The sequence below is a fragment of the Melospiza georgiana genome, chromosome 5, assembly GCF_028018845.1.
Source record: "Melospiza georgiana isolate bMelGeo1 chromosome 5, bMelGeo1.pri, whole genome shotgun sequence".
Taxonomy (NCBI): Eukaryota; Metazoa; Chordata; class Aves; order Passeriformes; family Passerellidae; genus Melospiza; species Melospiza georgiana.
In genome coordinates, this window is record NC_080434.1 from 63,484,502 (window position 1) to 63,506,401 (window position 21,900).

The 21,900-nt window shown below is 38.3% G+C and overlaps 1 protein-coding gene across 1 annotated transcript in view; it reads left to right on the forward strand.

Moving 5' to 3' along the window:
* RBPJ (recombination signal binding protein for immunoglobulin kappa J region) overlaps nt 1–21,900 on the forward strand; it is a 58,759-nt gene that overhangs the window by 11,054 nt on the left and 25,805 nt on the right. The gene's annotated exons all lie outside the window — the stretch shown is intronic.

Genomic DNA, 21,900 nt, shown 5'->3' on the forward strand with positions numbered 1-21,900 from the left:
AGCACTCTCAAAATACCAAGAACTGTGTTAAAACAAACGTGAGAACTATGCCAAAACAAACATCAGAACTTACTGCTTTTTTTGCCCTTTTTTTTGCAATGGGCAAAATACCTGTATTTCACAACAGTTAGCAGGCAAAACAAAACAGTCGTTATGAAACAACGTTTAAAAAGGTTGTACTGAGTTTTACTCCCAGTCAGCTTGTTGAAGTGATAAATCGTACTTGAGATGTAGCAAAGGAAAAGCAGAGCAGGCCTTTACAGTCAGCTGTGATTGCTGAAGACTCCTAGAAAGTGTAGGGCAGCTTTTGTTACTGGCCCCCTTGTGCTGTCAGGGCAGCTGTCATTCTTTTTGGCTTGCTGCATCTGCCTGTGGCTTTTGAGGCTGCAGCAAACAGAGGGTGACCTCAGAAGATGTGCTCAGGGTACCTCTCAGGATGGAGTATGAAGCCAGTCCTTGAATGCAGCCTGAATTTCCACATGGAAATAAAATACAGAAGAAGAAAAGCTCTAGGCATATCCCTTCTTTTTCTAATGTTTCTGGATTCTGTGGTTTTTTCTGGAAAAAATCTTTGTTTTGTTTGTTAAATACTTAGTAAATAATCAAAAAACTGAACTGACCTTCCTGCCTTAATGTCTCCCCATATTGCTGGATGGCACTTAGAGTTAGCAGTAGACTGGTTAGACTTGTCGGTTTGCATAGTCATGAAAGTAGCATTGCATCAGGTTAAATTTAAAAGTTTATCTTTCTCAGTTTGACCAGTCTCTAAAAAATCCTGAACCATAAGCGACAGACCTATGTTTGCCACAAGGTATTAGGCAGTGATGAATATTATATCTGTAGAGATAAGAGACTTCTTCACTTACTGAAAGTTTTCCTCTGTCATTAGGATTCAAATTGGGGATATTGTTGTTGGAAGTACTCAGCAGATTTTGCTGGTGACACTTGAGATATTTTCTTTGTTGTGTTCAGTATTCTCCTGCTTAATGGCCCTGATTGTAGAACAGTTTTTTCAGTAATGAAATTAGATTTTTAAGAAGAAAAATACTATTCTGCCATTACGCAAATTGCATTCCTAGCTAATATTGTATTTTTTTTTGGTTTGACATTAGTTGAAAAATATGTATAGCTACAGCTTTACATTCCTGTTCTCTGATTCAGTTTTATATCTGGTCAATTCTGCTTCCTCTTGTTACATATATAAAACGTATTGAAATAACAGAGAGTATTGTATTTTGCTTAGTCATTTTCAGTTGTGCCCTCTCCTGAATTTTGTGGGCAGCCCTCAATTAGTTTTGCTTCTGGATTTCCTTTTTTTTTTCCTCTCTTTAATTATTTTTAATGGAGTAGCACACCAGAATACTTTCCCTGGGTTGTTTTTTTTTTTTTTCTGTGAAGTTTCTGTGTAAGCCCCATTGTCTTTGTTCCTGGGCAATCCATGCTCACTTAGGTTTGTCCAGAGCAGTACTTTCAGACTGCTGCCCAACAGTGTTGTTGCTTTTTTCCCCTATATTTTGCTGTTACTAGCCCTAAGGCTTGTGGTGTACTTAGAGCATCACCACAACCATTATCTACAGAGCAGTCACTGTTGCTACTCAGCTAGTGTGATAATCTAACAGCTGTGTGTTTTAAATCAAATCCAAACCTTATTCCTTACTTTTGGGAACTTGAAACTTCACTTTGTCACTGTCTTGGATCATGAGAGAGGATGTCTAATAAGTACTTGTATGCACCTTGTCTCCCCCCTTAACAACTGATGAGGAGTGGAGAGAAAATAAAATCTAAAGAATTCAAGAACCTGAGATATCTCATATAACAAAAGACAAAACATTGATACAGAGGGAGAAGCTTAAAATTTGAGTTATACTGGTAAAGCCAGAGAAGGATCCAGTGTTACTATTGTGAAGGCAGGAAATATATTTTGGGAGGGGGAAGAAGGCATAGTGAAGGATTATTTTATTTTGGAGGAGTTTTGAGTTTTGCTTCTTTCTTTTGAAATGTTTCAATCCTCTTCACGTATTGGAAGCTACTGCTATTTTTTTATCCTTTTGCCACTCCAAAGAGAATGGATAAAATAGAACTTGGAGTGAATACAGACTGTAGTGTGTTGCTGGTGGCTTTGGAGGGTGTATATTGAAAGCTGTGAAGAAGCAGGACACTTTGTTCTTACTCACATGGTATATTTCTAAAGCAACAGAACAGGGAGAAAGGATTGTTTTGGAAGTGGTGAAAGCAAACAAAGTGAAGCTGAGACCAGGTTAAATTCTGTAAGTAAACATTGCCCAAAAAGTGGTGGGTGCGTGTCTATGTATATAGATACACTTGAAAGTGTTTGTTAGGTAACTTTAGTACACAACATGGATTTATATTTACTATGTAGTTTCTTCTAACATAAGATGGGTCAAAAGAGCATGTGTGACACTCTGCATAAAATAGTAACTTTTCTTTTTGTCTGGTTCAGTGGTTGAATGCAAGCATTTGATTTGCTTTTCTTAGTACCTTTTCAGAACCCTACAGAAATGTTATCATACCAGGGTGTCTTAATATAGGTTAAAAATTACCAGTTTGATCAGGATAGTTTTCTTACACTTGTGGTTCTCATTATAGAAGGCATTTTTATTAGTGATACACATCCTGATGTTGTCTGATCTTGCTTAAAAAAAAAATTATTTGAAAGATTACTATACAGATATTCTGGAAGTAGATGTGTAACAATGGTGCACTTTTTCTTCCAACAGTGAGCCTCAGTTTACTTTTGCTGATTAAACAGCTCATGTAGGCCTTTGTCTAAAGCATTTTCACCACTTCATTTTGGAACAAAATTTAGAAAGTCAAACAGGCATATCCTTTGGATATCAGAATTGAATAATTGTTCCAGCCAGCAAGGCTAATGTGTGCGGCCTTGCTCCTTTGGTTAAAGGTTTTGTCATTTGGTAAAAGAAATCTTCAAACTCAGACTTGCAGCACTGGTCCATAGTTGGAGAAACAGGAAGCAAACACTTTAAGCATTGTCCCAGATCACCATTGCTCTTTCAGTCTGTGGCGTCTTCCTTTTTTTCAGCTGCTTTCTTAATTTCTTTCTTGGAAGCCAAAAGTAGCTTCATGCAGTTTTCCTAAGAGTTGAGTCATTTATCAGCTTCTCCTTTGCCAAATAATCTGTAATGGAATCCACTACATTTTTTTCTGCCTGAGGCTGTTTATTACATTGTCCACTTGCTTTTGACTTGTCTCAGTCCTTTTGATTGCTTATTCTCTCTGTTTTCTGCAGTGTTGTAGTTAATTGTGGCTGTTAGAAACACCTTGAGGACTCTAAGTTCAAAGTGCCCTAGGTCTTGGCACAGTGTCCTGTAAGTAAACCTGTATTCACCTGTCACAAAAGCTGCTTGCAAGCTGTTGGGTGGCATGCAGGTCCAGGGGGGCCTTTAAACAGGGCTCTAGTATGCCTTAAAGGGTGAACTCTGGTTTTCTTCATAAAACCAGCTCTCTGTACTCCTTGTGTTTTGGGAATGGTGTGCTGAATGTTGGGTATACTTCAGGTTTGTCCCAAGGTGTGCTGGCATAGCCAACCAGATCTTACAATTAGTAAAAGGATGATAGCTGAAAAGCTGTTGGGTTGAAAAACAGTCCCTGTCATGGCACTGATCATGTAGTTAATGAAAATTTATTTCCTAAAGGGCGTTGTGCTTTGCAGTTGCCAGTCTCTTGGGGAAAACTGGAAAATCCTTTCATTTTTAAAAAAACCCAAGAAACTAACTTGATCCAGAAAACTCAGCAGTACCATTCCTTTGCTGCCCTCCCCTCCTTCCAGAAAAATTACCAATAGAGATTTGTTATGTTTTCCTCTAAAGTTTGTGGCTAATTTTATTAATAAGCATTTGTGTTATCATGCCACACTTGCCAGCTGGTTTCTGTGTGTACCTTCAGATAGCAGTGGCATTCTGTCCCAGCACTTTGGTCAGTGGTGAGCAGCTGTGGCTGCTGAGCTGGGTGATTTGCAGGCTCTTCCAGTGTCACTCCTGTATGAACCTGGATTTACTGCTCTGTTAAAACTGAATTTTGATTCTGGGGTGGGATGACTCTTTGAGGCTGATCATATTGATGATGTGAAGTTGCCTTGGGATTTCCTTGCACTGAAGTGAAGAGAGTCACAGACAGGAGAAGCTTGAGGTGAGGTAACATTTCGGCTTGTATGGTTCTTACTCTTCTTCAGCTGTCCCTTAATCCTGCTGCTGGAAAGGGAGAAGTGGATTGCTGGAGCCTTGGCCTGAATGAGAATAACCTGTGCATCCCCTAGCAGTGGGAGCAGAAGGCCTTGCACGCCTCAGTGGGTTGTCTTCACTCTGTCCTTCTTCCTCATCTTTGCCTCACTTTGTAACAGCAAAAGGGAATGGGGAGAAATGGATGGATGCTGATCTGGGGCTGGGGAACAGAATGAACTCTGAGGGTAGATAATGATGTATGTATCTGTGTGTGGAGACAATCATCTCTTGAATTTTCTACTGCTGCAAAGACATTGAAGAAATTTTGGAGTTAGGAAATGTAGGTTTTGCTATCTCAGTGTTAAAGTTTTTATCTGATTATTTATGTTTTTATTTATTGGGGTACAGAAACATTGAGTGGCTTCTCTGTTTTACATGTGTTCTTTTATTTAGCTGTAGGGAAGTTGTTCTTTCTCCTCCCCCCAAGGGAGTTTCCTGTGTGTATGGAAAAATAAAAAACAGAAGCGAAAAATACCTCAGGCTTCCAAACCTGAGGCTCACATTTCACTTCTCCCACCACCTTTCTTGTCACACAGGCAGTCCAGCAGTCCTTCCCCTACCCACAGCAATGCCCTCTGTCTGGAGAGCTACACACTGGCATAGCAAATGTGATAGCTAACGTGGCACACCAAATTATTACAACAACCTGTGAACCACCAGGGAAATAAAAAAATTTACACGGTGCTTCACTTCTCTGGTGTTTATCTTTAACTTGCCAGAACGTTTTATTAGGCTTTTTCAGGCTAGTAAATATAACATAACTTTGATACCTGTTCCAAGAGGTTTACAGTTATAAATAAATTTGGTATGCAACTCATGGGATTTTTTTGTTCAAAAGTCCACTTAGGGCAGGGGCCCTAAAATTGTTTGTAACTCGACAGTTAAGTTGCATTTCATCAATGTGTTGCTGTCACTAGAAGTTCTGGAGATGCCCTGTTTACAATCTGACTACAGAGCAAATGGTTTCTCTATTTCTTATGCCTAGGTGAGCAGTATGTAGATAACATATTGTATTCAATATGAATGCTGGCTTCACAGTATTTGATCTTTCCTACAACTATGTAAGATAATTTAAGCACTTTCAAACTTGTATTCTGAATTTCCTTCATTTGTTTAGACTGCATTTTGTGTATGTTCTCTTGTCATGTGACAGGTTTGTGGGTTTTTAGCCTCTTAAGTTGTTCTGTGAATGGTAGGACTAAACTTCTGTATCCTGTACACTTGTGCCTTGTATGGTGAGGGAGGTTTCTGGAACAGTACCACAAACTCCTTCATCCCTAATGGACAAAGTGTAGTGCTGATATATCTAAGGCATAAGCTTACTGTCTAGCCAAATGGCATATGCAAAGGGATCAGCTGTGAAACTGTAATTTCCAAATTCTGCTTCGTCTCTTTTGGTGACATTGGCAATGTCTGTCCAGCTTCCAGTTTTCATAAAACTCATAGCAACTTAATTTTTTTTTAAAGCTCATTTCTTCTGTTGAAACTTAGTTAAAACAGATTTATGGGCTCCTAAGGTATTGCAAGGGTGGCTAATCAATTTATTAATTGTAATAATACAGTACTAAGCCTGCTCTGTGGACAGAGTGTGCCATATTTTTCAGAGTTCATGCATTGAAGAAAAGATACCATTTCTCTAAAATGGTGAAGTCTAAGTGATAACTTCTAATACCGGTTATCCCTTGATTTTTTTTTCTGATGGGATTTTTTTCTTTTTTTTTCATTTATCTGGGCTGTGTGGCTTTCTGCATATTTTCATTCTATAGTTCAGGTTATCTCTCTGGCTGTTGAACTTTAATGATTGCATTTGTCAATTTTTTCTTCTGCTTTGGAGAGTTCAGACTGCCCTGTTGAAGCAGCAGTGGGCAGAATTTCAGGAAGGAGATCTCTCTATGGACTGGCATGTTTCACACACTACACACTTGGTAGTCCTGTGTTGGTTTACACTTGGCAGGGTTGGTAGCTGCTAACTGAAATGACAGATTTGGTTGTTTAGTGCTTCAAGACATTTCTGACAATTTACATTCCCTTCTGGCCTGAATGTTCTTGGGAGGATGAGACAATGTTTTGAAAAGAGGTTGGGTTCAGAGCTCAGCAGTTGGGAGCCTTCACAAGAGTGCTGAGGCACACTTTTCATGCTGTAAAATCCTTGCAGAAAAATTGTGCCAGCACAGGCGTTATTCTGGGAAACTCGAGTTGTAGCAGTCACAGGTTCAACATCATGCAGAAGTTAAGTGCTGGGGGGTAGATTTTTGTAAAAAACTACTGGTTTCTTAAATATTTAGAATACCTACATTAAGTAAAGTTTGTCTCAGGACAGCATTCTTGTTTTCAGATTGGCTTCATGGTTTATAGTGTACCTCATTAGGATGCAAGGAGAAGTTTTACCAGTAATTTGCATCTGTGTGGAGTTTAAACTTGACAAACCCGAAAAGCAAGCCTCCTTGAATTAGGTATGATTCACACAATTTCCATTTTAAAAAATGGACAATAATAACTGCTTTGCATTTGTGTTCTTGAGATTTTTTTTCTTATGAAAAATGCTGCATAAAAGCTGTTAGGGCACAATAGGAGCATGTGTGACTATGTAAGAGACCTGTAATACTGTAATACCAGAAAAAAGGATGATAAGGTGTTAGCTTGCTGACATTCCAGCCATGTAATCTAATCTTTTCATATGGTTATTGTAAATGTACTGTGATAAGGAGGAGTAAAAGTTTATTATTGCAGTGTCTGTTTAATTATCTTGTACAGGGATCATTGACCCAGTTACCATAACAGTTGTTAAAAGTATTATCATGTTTGATGGTAGGCATTGTGGAGATTATATTTCTCTTTGCAATTTGTTTCCAAATATTTTAGTTTTACAGTTAGAACTAGCAATAAGTAGAAGGAGCTTCTAGCTTATAAAATTTAAACAGAAATATAGTTTTTGTTGTACTTACCTATTTTTGCCCCTCTCCTTCAAGCATTTTTTAAATGGCAGGATGAATTTCTGTCTTTCCTGTATTGGAATGCTCTAGTAATTATTGCTGGGGCTGTAGCTGTAGTATAACTTACTATCTTAGAAACTTGGAATTTAACTGTAAATTAATTCAACAACAGTGACAAAAAGTCCAAAGCTTTTGAATCTTTTAAAACAACTGTTCTTCTTAAAACACAAGTTTGTAAACTGTGATGGAATATTACCAAATTTTGCTGTCTCTGCAAGTTATGTCAGTTTAAAGGTTTAAGAATAATTTGCTTATATTAAATGCTTCCCAGTTAGAGACCTTCAGCACAGTGCCAGGGAAAAGGCCAACAGTGGAGAAGGCCTCCAACTGATTTAGTTGTCTTAGAAAGTTAGAAAAGAGCCTTCTAATTCTCATTCTTTTCTGAGATGTGTTTATTGCTGCTGTTTTTATATTCATGGGATGATGTATTCATAAGCTTAATTACGAAACAATACACTTGAGATTGATTAATTCTAGGATACTGACAGCTCATTTTACAGCTGCACCCAGTTAATGTTAGTGTAACCATGTAATTCCTGGGTGATGCAAGAAAGCATCTGATATCTAGGAAACCCTATAATTTTGTAACACAGGTTGGTGCCAAACACAGCTTTGTTAAAAGGTTTATGTATGCACCGGTTTTGTGTCATTTTAATCTACTGAGGAGATAAATTTTATTTACCAGTTTGGAAATTACTGTTGGCATGGCAGCCTGCTTAGGTGCTGATAATCTATTCTCTGCTTGCATACTGATACAATTTTTTAATTGTTTTACAAGTCTAGAATCAATGGGTGAGACATAGTTCAGAGAAATAAGCTTATAGAACTCTACCAGTGTACTTTTATTGACTATAAAGAGCTGCTTCCATATTGCATTTTGAAGGCTCACAGTACAGAAGTTGGAGGAAGAAAGGGAATGAAAGGAGAGGGTACATACTGTAATGACACTGTGTTTAAAAAAAGAAATTATATTGCATAAAAAAGTTGACTCAAAATGACTGAGTTGCCAGAGGAGGGAGATGATAGGGAATTGTCCCCATTTCTTAGAGGTGTGTTTTAGAAGTGTGAGAATACAGTAAAGATACTTAAAAATGGCTCTTGAAATTGCTTTGGAGGGCTAGGCACTGCTGTCAGAGCTTATAGTTCCTAAAACAAGACCAGTAGAGGGAATATATGAACTGGTTTTTGTTGGCCTTTTGCTATTATTGTTATTATTATTAACATTATTTAGAGTATTTACAATAATATTAAATGGATCTAAATTGGAGGTGGGGTGTACCAGGTTTCTAACAGTGCCCTGCTACCAAAGAAGGTGCTCATGTTCTCCTGAGTGTGCCTGTGGGTGGTGCTGGCATTCACTGGCTTTGTGACTGAATCAGTGAAGCCTTTCCCCTTTCCATCTCTGGCCTCCCCAGAAATATAGGTTATTTTCTGGATTACTGATTTGAATTATCTTTTGAAAGGTCTGACAAGTGCTGGAATTTGGTGTTTGAGGGTAGGTCAGTGCAGCTGGGGGAAGCTGGCAGGCAAGACCTGTTTGGCAGTGACAGATCATCTCAGCTGCCTCTGAAGGCACAGTCCAGCTGTGAACTGGAGCAGCTGGGATACAGGCACGTTTGCTTGCCCTGACCTAGCAGGGAGGTGGGAAAGGCATTTGAGACAGTGGTGACTTAAACTGTCAGCAAGACTTGTCACAGTTCCTCTCCTTAAACCTTAGAGATGCCAGTTTGCTTAGCTGTCATTTTGCATTAAGTTCTGACTGTGCTTGGGCTGAGAGTCTTACACGTATCCCAAGCTAAACTTTGACTAAGAATGTTAGTCTCTTGGTGAGATCTTTTTTTGCTTAAGTTCTTGCATTTTGCAAGTCATTTTCCATAATGGATTCCTCTGTGTGTTCTCTTGTGTTATAGTTCTTTCCCATGAGAGTTACAGGCTTGCTTAGCTGCTCCTGTAATCTTTTTTTGCTTCTGTTGAAGTTGAGTTTGCTGAGGTGACCAAACAGCTTTCTGCAACCAACATGACTGTCGCAAACATTTTTTCACAGAAATCCTTTCTTTCAGATTTCTGTGTCTTCTGGAAGGCTGAGGCCTCAGAAGAGAACATAAACAATTATTATCAGCTGCTGGGGAATGCAACAGGGGCACCTATTTTGATTGGTGATTGGTTCATGTTCTATGTTTATAATTAAGGGCCAATCACCAGTGCAAGCCAGGGGACTGAGTCCTTGAACACAACTTTGTTATAGTTTCTTTCTATCTATTCTTAGCCTAGCCTAGCTGCTCTGCAAACCTCTCTCTATATTCTATTAGTATAGTAATAATGTATTATATATCATAACTTATAAATTCAGCCTTCTGATTCAAGATACAAGATTCACCGTCTCTCTCTCACCAGCTGCGACCCACTCAGGCGTGGTAATACATGACTGGTTTCCCTGTCTCTTGCTTCTCTCCTGCTTGCCCATGTGTTAGTGGTGTTCAGTGTGTTAGTGTAGCCAGACTGATGGACTGAGTTAGCTCCTTTTGAAGGTCTGAGCACCGCAGGTGGTGCAGGGCAAGTGAGTTGAGGAGCTTGGAGCAGGGACAGTAAGCCCCTTAGAGACAGCTTAGGCCATTCTCCTTGTTTTTCTGCTCATAGTTGCTGTGGCAATAAAGCTCCTTTGTTTATGAGGGTATAGGGTAAGGAAAAGGACATGGAAGTGTGATTATCCTATTACTCTATTAGAGTGGTGGTTAGAGACTTTGAAGCTGACCAATGACTGCACCAATCAAGAACCTGTTATCTCCTAAAGAGGTGTTCCAGAGACTTCCTATTTGCCTTCATGGTTAGTGAGGTTAGTCTGGCTTTTTGAGAATCTTCTGCCTTTGCAAATTTAATATGGTTCCTTACCACTTCCTTATAAAATCATTCCCAACTTCTCCTCTTACATATTTTTGGTGTTGCAGTGAATGGTGGTGGTTCAGAGAAAACAATGAACCTTAACTTTTTTCCTTCTTTTTATTCACTTTCTTTAAACTTATCTTCTGCACAGAATATCTGCTTATCTTCTAGTTAAGGATGGAAATTATATTTACAGAGGAGAAACTGTTCTTTGAACACTGCAGACATTCAGTCACTGAAATGAAGGTTGAACAAATCCTTAGGTACTATACTATAGTGCTGGGTTCCTATATTGGCAGTAAAGTGGTTGAAAAATTCTCCTCTTATTTCTAATTTGTGGCCTTTTTTTCAAATAATCAGGCAACAGAGATAATAATCAGTACACTTAGTAGTTTTTCCATCATGCTTCTAAAAAAATTTCTTCAGACTAAATCTTATGTGCAGTTATGGGCCAGTAGTAACTCTAAAAAGCACTGATTTGGTACTCAAGAGCTCTGTTCTTGCCATATTTAGAAATTTAATTTTTTAATAGGTAACTGCTTGTTTTTAAGGACTTGCTGATACTTAAATGATGGTCTGGTAAGGGATATAAAATCACTTTCTTCGGAAATAAGAGTCAAGATTGCTTGTGAAGTGTGTATTCAAAGGTGATGTGCAAAGTGAGATCCCAAGGAAAATTGCTGTGTCTGATGGACAGGAAGAGTTCTGGTAATCATAAGCTGGGCAAAGTCATTGTCATTGAAAGCTGTGACTGTGGGATGTTTTGTGTAGAATCGTGCTCCAGGCTGATTTTATGCATTACTTTAATAGTCTGTTTTGTGAACTGAATGTGCAAGTGTTTTCCCTTTTCCAAGTATCCACTCTCTTTTGGTTTGAATGGATGAAGATAAAACTAATGAGCACATTTGCTATGCAGTTACCGTAGCTGAGCCAGATTATACTGTGTTTTAGGGACTGGGATTCTGTTGGCATGCTCATTTTTCAAGCTAATAACTCAGTCAGTTGCTAAGGTATGTGTCCAGGTCTACAGTTTCCACTAAATATTTGAGCCAATGTTATTAAGCAATTAATAAAAAAGAAATAATAGCATGTGAATATAAAGGAATCATAATAAATTGACTAATGTTTTACTATGTTTCTTACATTCTACACCACTCCAACATTTTAGTGGCTTTATCCTTTAGGTTGATAGTATCCAAGTTCTTTAGTATACCTGAGACCTTTGGATTGCTAGCTCCTTGCTGTAGGTACCTACAGCTCAAAGCAAAATCGGGGAAATCACATCTCCAGGGGTGTGTTTTGGCACTTCCTCATTAAACAAGCTATCATTACTGACTTCCTTACCTCACTTAGTGTGGCCAAGTTGTGTAAATGCTGTCTTGATTAAAATTATGTCCTGTTTGGACAAGACCTTTGACTTTTAGAGTCATATACAAGTGTAATGATTACTGCATAGAGCTTTTTTCCATATCTAGGTAGAATGCTATAAAGAAGTGAATTTGTTTACTTTCTCTAAGCTGTTAAAAAGTGAGCCTGCTTACTGATACAGTGCAAGCTTTTATTTAAATTGCAGCTGTGGTTCTGTGATTTTATGAGGATTGGAAAAGAGAAGACAATAATGAGAGCAGTGTGGGAGGATGAAAGCAGGTCAGAAAAGGGAGAGGGAGTTTCTAATTGAACCAGTGACTTGCAGTGAGAGGGCGTGACTAAGTGAAGCAGAGCTTTTGCTGTTGTATTTTTGTCAGTATTATTTGATACAGTGCCAAAAGTGTGTACAGTGCTGTAGAGTAGAAGACTTGTTTCAAACACATAACATGCTCCCTGTCTTGGGGGACTTAAATTCTTTAGGTATAGTCAGGGGCAGGACAGAATCATGCAGTACAAAGATGTGATAGTGCTCGGTTGGTGGCATTCACCCTGGAGCAGGTGGGTCTTTTTTTTGTTGTTGTTGAAGAGGGGGAATGTTTTGTGTATTGATAAAAAAAACCTTCTGTTTTTGTGATTTCAGGGGCTGCTGTGCCCCCTGCTTCCAAAGAGTCACGGTGCAATTGGACCACCCATCATTGACTCTTTACAGAGGAGAAAGGGACTTCAGGAGTGGTAGAAATCTATTGTTCTTGTCTGTTGGACATTCTTGATTGGTGTGGTTTTAATTAATTTTATCTCCTTTTGTAGGATGGATAAGAAAGAGGGTAACTTGTGTCAATAGTGTTTCAAAGCAAGTTGGCGGAGATTGGTTCCTTGTATGTGAATATGAAAACTGTATTTATTTTTAAAAATGGGTTAGCTTTGAATTCAACTCTTAACCTTCAGGACAAAGTCTTTATAGCAATATTTATTACAGTAGACACCCTAATAAGAATCAGGGCCAAAGTGCTGCTGGCAGGCAAAAGTGAGAGTGAGTTGATGACTGTGTGTGACTCTGTTAGAGTGTGTGTGTTCATCCTGAAGGGTGAACCAGCCTGGGATGGGTGAGCTGGAAGCTGTCTGTCAGTCTGTTGGCTTCATCAGCCTTGGGAGGATCACACTGATGGACATAGTTGTGTCTAGAGGGAGCAGCAGGGGGAGGGAAATAGGTGGCATTGCTTCAGCAGTTTCTGTACCTCAGCTGTGTGATATTTTAGAACAAGACAGTGTGGAGTATTTAGGGTGTGGGTAGTCTAAGGGTTTAAAGACTCCTTACCCTATGATGCTACGCAGATAGTGAGGAATATGGGGTATGCTGGGGCACATCAGACTGTATGGCATTAAGCTACAGCAACCTACAAAAATCAGTGGAGGGCAAACCCCCAAAAAGCTTGTGGGAGGTGGAGGGGGAGTTGCCTGAGAAGTGTTGTGAAGAATGAAGGTTGTGTAGAACTGTGGACTGTGGAGTATAGAGTGGGTAAGAATTACTTCCTCATCATCTGTCCTTTCTTTTGACAATATTAGCTAGTTTATTTTAGTTCTTTAGTTTGTTTCCAGTGTGGAGGTTGTTTAGTGCTGGATGTTACTGGTAATACAACTGTTTGTTACACATAATCAGACTTGTGTATATTGAACCCATTTTGCTTTGGAAAAGATAAAATTTTCCTTCTGATGGCTTTTTTTAGCCACTGGTATGGTTCATTTATTTAATATCTTCATCCATGGAGAAGATCAGTGTGAAATCTTCAGTTTGAGCATAGGTGATTGTTTGTGTTTGCTTCCATGTTAACTGAATTCTTACATAAAATTATATGTGTTTTGCATTAATCTCTTAGTAATTGTGTCCTTGAGTTGTTTTGGCCTTTTAATCCTGTGTAAAACCTGTAGATCATCACTTTTTTGAGCTCTGCATTTTTAGCATTGATATATCATAACAGTGTGCTATTTTCAGATTCATGTAAAAATAAAGGATATCAGTGTGGAATAAGATGCACTTACAGAAATCAAATCCAGCAGTTATCTCTTAGAGGAAACATGTTAAAGTGCTGTGGATCCAACCACTGTGAGAAATGTGGTAGTCTTTATATGCCAGCTCATGCTGGATCATAAATGGCCCTTTTTTCCAGTACATAGGAATTCCTCTTTGGGTCTTTGAAACCACCAGATGGGAAAATGTTTTCTAGTTACACATGATCATTTCCCTCTTGAGTTGTGTTCTAAAATATTTCTAACAGACTATGGCTGTGTAGGTGACTGCACAGAAATATTTTCAGCATTTACATTTTGTCTTCACCAAAATCTGTGCACAGAAAAGTGTACCTATATTGACAGAATATCCTGTGTTTTAAAATGTACACCTGCTTTGCAGTTGATGTAACATGTTATCCTAAATGTAGAAATCTGCAAAACCAAAACAAATCTGATGTGGAGTGCCTGAGTCTTCCCATATAAGTTGTGCTATGCTGTTCAGTCCAAAGGTAGTGTTTGTAGCAAATCCCAGATTAAGGGATCACAGTGTGCCCTGTGCATGGGCACTGTGGCATATGTTAGCTTTGATAATTTCATGCATTTTAAAAGTCCATAAATATGAACTTCCCTCTGTGCTTCTTCACTTATTCACTGATTTGTCCGTGGTAAGCATATTGAAGCTGGAAATAGGCAGAGGATAGACAATTAAAAGAAAGAGAAAATAAAGTCCCAGCATGCTACTTAAATCCATCTTTCAGCTTTTCTCAGATGATGTCTGTGTTAGTGGCTGAAAAGGAATACTTTTATATTGATCCTCAAACTTTGAATGGAAACCTGACTACTTCACTTTCCTGGATCTTAGATAACATCAGTAGGCCAAGAAAACCCTTGAGATCCCATACTGGTGAGCTTGTAGTGTAGTGAGTTTGTGGTAACAGATTGCAAAGTAACTTGAAATTAATTCTTTGAAAAGTATTTTCATTTCTCATGGTAGAAAGTAATAGAGTCTGTTACCACGAGGTTCTGGATATCTGGTGCTAAGAGCTGAACAAACACTTGACAAACTTTCTAGCTTTCCAGATAGATAGCAATTATTTTAAAGCTGAGGGGGAATGATAAAAAAATACCTGTAAATTACTTCTCTTATTTTAATTTATTTCCTTAAAAAGCTTTTGTCTGACTTTTAAGTCACAAACTCTTGTTGTTTGTTCACAAGTTACATTGTAAGAGGTCTAGGAAAAGGTTGCTGACATTGACACTGTTTTTAGAACTGGAGTTAAGTGAAGCACAGGAATTTCTTTTGCTGCACTCCTGGCTGAAATGCACTTGAGAGTAGTTGAAATGGCAGCATTTTTTTCTTCCCCAATCCTCTCACACACAATGGTTTGTGGGATACCAGCTGTTTGATAGGTATTAGAAGTGTTGGGACTTAACTTGAGCCTCTCACCAGACTTCTTTGTCACTTCATATCATTGGAGAGCAGAGGGTGGATTTTCTTACTTTCTTTATTTTTGAATTCATAGTGTAGTCTGAGACATTGCCAAAGACTATATAAAAATCTGGAGTTCTTTTATTAGACTCCTCCTGTTTCAAGCATTGTTTCCCTTGGATCTCCTCTAAGGAAGTAAAACCTTTCCTTGATCACTCTATTCTGTATTTAATTTCTATGTTTAATACTCTGGGTCTTTTACTGTCCTAAATTAGTGATTGCCATATCTTACTTATCACAATGTTGAGACATTTGTGCTCTGGGAGATGGAACTGAAACCACTGAACTGAAAAGTGTGAGGTAAGTTCCATCCACACCAGTTTCTTTGTGACATTTGTCTGGGGATTTTTTCCAAAGTCCATACTGAGGTATTATAGTCATCTCTTGCAGCCTATTAAAGAGTTCTTCTAACTTGTTCTACACCAAATACTGTGTCATGTACTGTGATATAATAGGACTAAGAAAGAAAAAATTGAGTTTAGTGTTCAGGAATGATGTTAGGCCTTTGCTACATCAGTCAACAGCACCAGCAAGTGAGTAGGTCCAGCTGGAAATGATCTTGCAGTCAGGTATTTGGGGGTGAAACTTTTCCAATGAACAAGCACTCTGTGCCTTTTTAAAATCTGGCATTTGTTTCCCATGCAGAAAATGTGGAATTTTATTTTCTCAGTGTACTTGGTCTGGCTGGGACAGAGTTAATTTTCTTCCTCGCAGCTGTTACGGTGCCATGTTCTTGGTGACCAGAACAGTGTTGATAACACCCTGATATTTCAGCTCTTTCTGAACAGTGTTGGCACAGCATCAAGGCCTTCTCTCTTTTTCCCTCTGCCTGCTGTGTGATCCCCCACAGTGCCTGAGGGGGGTACAAGGTACGGGGAGGCATACAGCCAGGCAGGTGTCCCAGAGAAGCTGAAGAGATATTCCGTGCCATAATATATATATATATATATATAATGTCATGCCCAGCAATAAATTGGAGGGCTGTGGGATTTAGAGAGGTTACCCAGCTTTGGCTTAGGAAGTGACTTGGTATCGATCATGGGTGGTGGTGAGTGGCCTGTTTCACTTTGTTTTTCTCTACTTCCACTTCTGCTTTCTATGTTAAACAATTATATGATGTCGATACCTAAGTTTTCTTGCTCTTTATTCATGTTTTTCTCTTCACCCATCTGATGGTGAGGGGGAAATACACACCTGGATCGTTTAGTGACCTGTGAGCAACAAAGCACCTCATGATCTCTTTATACTTGCGTAAGGCAGAAAGGAGATAGAGATCTCAACACATGGATATTTGTTTTGAAAGGAACCTCTAAAGGTCATGGAGTCCAAATACCCTGCAACAAGCAGGGATGTCTTCAGTCAGATCAGGTTGCTCAGAAACCCTGTCCAGTGAATGTTTCCAAGGATGGGGCATCTGGCAGCTTTCTGGGCAGCTTTCTGGTTTTGGATACAATGCTTTTGGATTCTTCAGGGTAAGGAAAGTATTTACTTTTATTTTCAGTGTTGAAATTTTTAAGACACCAGGGAAACTTCTGTCACAAAAAAAAATTGACACAGAAAACAGTAACTGTAGTGTTTTTTACTACACTTTGTATACTCTGTTAAATTCAAATGTTTTGCCTTGCCACAGATTTTTCTGGTGCCCCATTTCCCATAGTGGTCTCAGGTCCATCTTTTTCATTTAGCAAGTGTTAGTTCACAGCTCTTGTCTTCCCATTCCTAGTCCACACTGTTTCTGCTGCTCCCCCATGTTGGCCTCTCCAACACACTTGCTTTCTGCTCAGCTGTTGTTTCTGCTGTAGTTGAATTTGACAACTCCCTTTTGCATTTTGCTTCTCTGGAGACCATTTTCAGAAAGATCCATGCTATTCTGACTAGATGCCAAAAATTGTGTCAATCCATAGGCCAAGTGAAGATACAATACCTAATTGCTGAAGCTTGTCTGTATTTGTATGTTGTGGAAATATTTTTTTAAGGCTTCTGTGCTCAGCACATGAAGGTGAATGGTCTTTCTCAGGGACTGTTAAAATGATGTTCTTGGCTGAAGACCAGTGCTGGAAAAATTTGCAGTTCATATTCCAGGCAGGAGGATGCTAGAGCTGTTCAGTGACCATAGATCTTCAGTCAGAGTTGAAGATAGGATAGCATGTGATTTTTGTAGAGATTTTTTTCATAATTCTTTTTCTTGCGAATGGCAGAACTGTTTTGGTAATTTTCATTTATTTTTCCCTCCAAAGTTCACTTGACACATAGCACCATTGAGTTTAAAAAAAAAAGAGCCAGATCATTTATGTCCAGAAAATAAGACTTTATAACAAAAGAATTTTGGCAAGTTTAGTAAAGGCATACAACTACTGATAGATGGTGAAAATTCATATTCCTGCAGCTGTAGAAAATTGCAGTGCATATTGTATCTGAGCTAGGAATTCCAAATAGAATTTCACATTCTGTATTGCCTGAAGACATTTGAAACTTATCCTGTATATTGTGCCATGTGTTTACCTAACCTGAGAATTTCAAAAGTTTGAATAAAGCTATCCACTGTACTGACAAGATTAGTGTTACTTTACTTCTTAACTTGCATACTTAGTTGAAGGGCAGTAAAATATAAAAGGAGAAAGACTATGTTTCCTTACATTTCTCTGAATGGGGAAAAGCATTTTAAATGGCAAACTGGGACTTTCTTAATGAAAAGAATTATTTGGGACATGATATTGAAGAGTTATGCCTACAGTGCAAAGTATGGAAGTGATAAAATTTATGCAAAGCCTCAGAAAACAAAATACAGGAAATAGTAGAATGCTAACGGGTGGTTGGAAAAAAAACAGGACTGGGAAAATAATTATTAGGGCAAGTATAACTTGCTCCAGTAGCAAGTGGTTATGGTGTGACTAATGCTCTCACTCATGTTTCCAGTACAGTGTGTTGGGCTATACTAATAAATACAGCTTGACCTGATGTGAATGAAACAGCAACTTGACTGTATGTCTGTATGTCTAGAATCCAATACAGAACACCTGAAAGAGCACTTAGCCTTGATAGTAAAATTTAAAAACCCAGCAAATTAAAGGAACTTGGTGAGCATTCAAATATAATGATACATAGCCTGTAATTAGGACTTCAAATTACATATATTTTTCTTGTCTAATAACCTCTGCAAGAATATAATTATGATACATTTTTAGTTTCCTCTCCTGTACCTTTTTGTTATTCATCAATCTGCATATTTTCAAGATGAAAAAAAGAGAAATAGGAATACTGAATAGATAAAGAAATTCCAGAACAGTGAAATCCAGTGAAAATGTACACAAGAAAAGTGTTGCAGTCTCTGTCATGTCTGACAGGTAACCTTGGAATGATTGAACTGGCTCATTTTTTGGCATGCCAGTCAAATATGAAAGTTTGAAACATCAACAATCATAGCTTGTGCAGTGGATGTCATTTAGTATAAAACCATAGATAGAATCTGTTTCATTTTCATCTGTCTTAACATCAGAAAACTTGAAAAGATTCTTTGTCTTCTGTGTAGAAGTTGCTGATGGTTTCTGTCCTTCAGGTTGTATTGTCACTACACATCTCTACTTCAGTTTGCAAACATATGGAAAAAGTAAACCAGATGAAACATTAAACAAAATACTTGTGATACTTTAAAAAAAAACAATTGTGTATTGTTTGTATATTTGAGTTTTGTAGTGTGACTGCAAATGTGACATCCTGAATGCATTTGCTGCTTTGGAATTATCTGTTCATAGGAGTACATATACTGATCCATGCCTGCTAGTCATCAGTAATGGATGAGTAAGGAGAGCATGTAAAAGACAGGGTAAATGTAGACTGGTTTGGGTTTTTTTAAACTTACACTATTTTCTTTGCTGCTGGTAGAACATACTTAAGCTTTTCCTGAGGACAAGGTTGTAAAAAACAGGTCATTATACTGAATAGAATTTAATTGAATTCTGTATCAGGCTTCTGTTTAGTCTTTTGAGCTTCTGCTTTCAGCCTCCACAATATTCTCTAGCACTATGTTTTACAGCTTAGTTTTTTGTTTGTGGAGCAAGGAAAAAAAAGATTTTAATTAAATTTTTGATGTTGGATATATTTCCCAATTCCTGTATTTGTGAGACAGCAGAGAATAAGTATATCCTTTCCACATTTTGCATATCTTTTATCAGTCTCCTAGACCTTTTATCAGATCTTTGCATCTGTTTGTCACTTTTCTCTCATACTGTCACTGAAGGCTGGAGTTTTAGCCAGTTGGATACAAAAACTATTGATTATTCATACTGACTTTCATGCTAACTTTTATTACTCTGAGATAACTTTTTTCCACTGCTGCAAGTTTTCAGAGTTGTGAGGGTGTGGCAGAATAATGCCATGGCATGATGATGTTTCCGTTTCCTATTTCATTCTTAATCATTTATGAATTCTAACTTCTTAAACTGTTGCTGTTGAGCTAGGGAGGTGAATATTTATGGGATATTTGAAATGATTTTGTACTGATGCAGGAAAAGGCTGTTCTTTGACACTGTGGCTATGGTACATAGCCATCAGTCATCTGTCAAGACGACATTATTGAGGAAAAGTCACTGAATTTAATTTAGAAAGAGTTAACATGAGACTTAAAGTAAATATCAAGGTGCAATTTCCTCCAATTCTACCTCTCTATAGTGTATATTGAAAGAATAATAAAAGGTTTACCCAGTTTACATCATCTCTTTGAAAGGCTCATATTGCTAAGGGTAGCACTTATATGGGCTCACAAGTGTTACAGTGACATAAATAACTTCATTTTGTGTGGAGGAGGCTGGGGAAAGCTGGTGTATGCGTTAGGGAGGTGCTGCACTGAGCATCAGATCAGTTTGCCCTGTGTATCTCCAGAGTGACTGATTCTGTTTTTGAAGAGTGGGGATTTTGGTACTTTTCTCCTGTGTTGTATGTTCAGGATTTGACTAAGGGAAAAGATGGAATTTATTTCTTTCAGTAATTGCAACTGTGTTGTGTAGCTCTCTTGTTAATAAGACTCTTTTTAGTAATGAAGTGTATGTGCTGCACTCCAGATCTGCAAGGGTGTGTGATGCCTTAGGGCAGTGTGAGGTTTTGTCTGTAAGGGGTTTTTGTGTTAATGCAGTTTCTGGTGTATAAGGTCCTCATCTTGTTTTGGATCTATTGGCCACAGGACAAGTGGTAAGTGTGGTGTGCATAATGCCTTCTTTGCTCCAAGATAAGCACCTCTTCATTTTTTTGTGGTGAATTGAAATGTGCAGAGGGATTGAAACAAAGACAGTAGTTCTGCTCAAAAGCAGGGAGCTAATCTATAGGGATGTTGTTTGTAGAATATTGCTTTAAGGCAATCTGTTCTCTGCTCAGAGAGTCACAGACCCTCTGCCAAATGGGATGATCCCGAGTCTTCAGGGGAGAAGAGCAGCTACACAGACACAGGGGAGCTGGGATATACACCTGCTCCCACTGTTATCCAGGGAAAATCAGAGGCACAGGGGGTGCTCAGGAGGTAGCTAGGCAGATCCTGAAAACATAGGTGTTAGAAGCAGAAAGGCTTTGGATGAAACTTTCCCTCTGCCAAACTGCAAAGCTGTTTGGGTTTTCTAGTTACCTTTTCTGCATTACAGATATGTCTATGCAATGATGCATACCACAGAGAAAAATATAAATTAAGTTTGTGTCCAGTAGACCTCAAAATTTAAAATGAATAAAAACAAATCTCACAGCAAGAATTCTGGTTTCATTGTTTCATTTAAAATTAAAAGCAAGCCAGAGAAGTGAACTGTATACTAACAACAACAAAGTAAAACATGAAGGGAATTTATGTTTGGTTGGAAAAATAAATTTTTATTTCATTGTTTAAGCTGGAAAGAAAATCTGGCTTCATGTCATTTATTCAGTTCCTCTGTGTAGACTGCCAGTATTTTAGAAGACATATTTCTCAAGTCTTGAAAAATAACTTTTAAATTGGCTGAATGTTGTCACTGCCCTATCAGGAGAGTGCTATTTAGCTCAGCTATATCAATGATAATAGTTACATATTTGTACATTTCGGGATTACAGAAATTAAATTGGAATGTATGAAATCATTCCACCATCAGTAGCTGTAGAGTCCAGGACAGATCCATTGCACGAACAGGGGAATTTCTTGTCACATCACTTAATAATCAAATTCTTGTCCTAGGGAGCCTCCAACACTCTTGTAGGACAATAGTAGGAAAGGGTTCTTTTCCCTATCCAGGAAACATAAAGGGGAAAGCTATGCCCACCTATAGAATGAACTTGGCATGCCATAGAGATATTTATGAACACTGGCAGTAAAAGCAGAGACAAAAGTCTTTTATGTCTTTGTTTATTTTTAGGCAAAAAGGTGTTAAACTAAGCCTGTCTTTTTGCTGGTTTGGTTTTGCATTGTGGGTTTCTTGGGGGTTTTTTCCCCCCATCTTTGTTATCATTTTAGCTTGTGGTTGCGCTTCCTCACCAGGATTAGCAGATGTACATTGCTGGGTGCAGCCTTCCTTTTTTCAGATCTTTTACCTGACCATTTAGTTCTAATCTGAGGGTGGTTTTGGTAATGAAAATGTATGTGCCATGTGTTAATTTGGTGTCTTATGTAAATAAAGACTTTCGTGGAAAGTTTTAGCCTAGTGTAAAGAGTGTTCTTCCTCTCAAGGATGGTGTTGAAGCACTGAAAGAAGTACAGCTGTCTCAAAACACTTTATGGTGAAAAAACCTTGAGTGTATTGCAGGCTATTTATGGATCAAGCTTGGCTGCATTCCATAGGAGAGATTTTTCCTGTAATTCTGTACTGGCATGTATGAAAATGTTGTCATCCTTTTTGTAAGAAGTCAAGAAGGAAAAACAGATTTTTGAGAAATTGTCCTGGTGGAAAGCATTCACTTA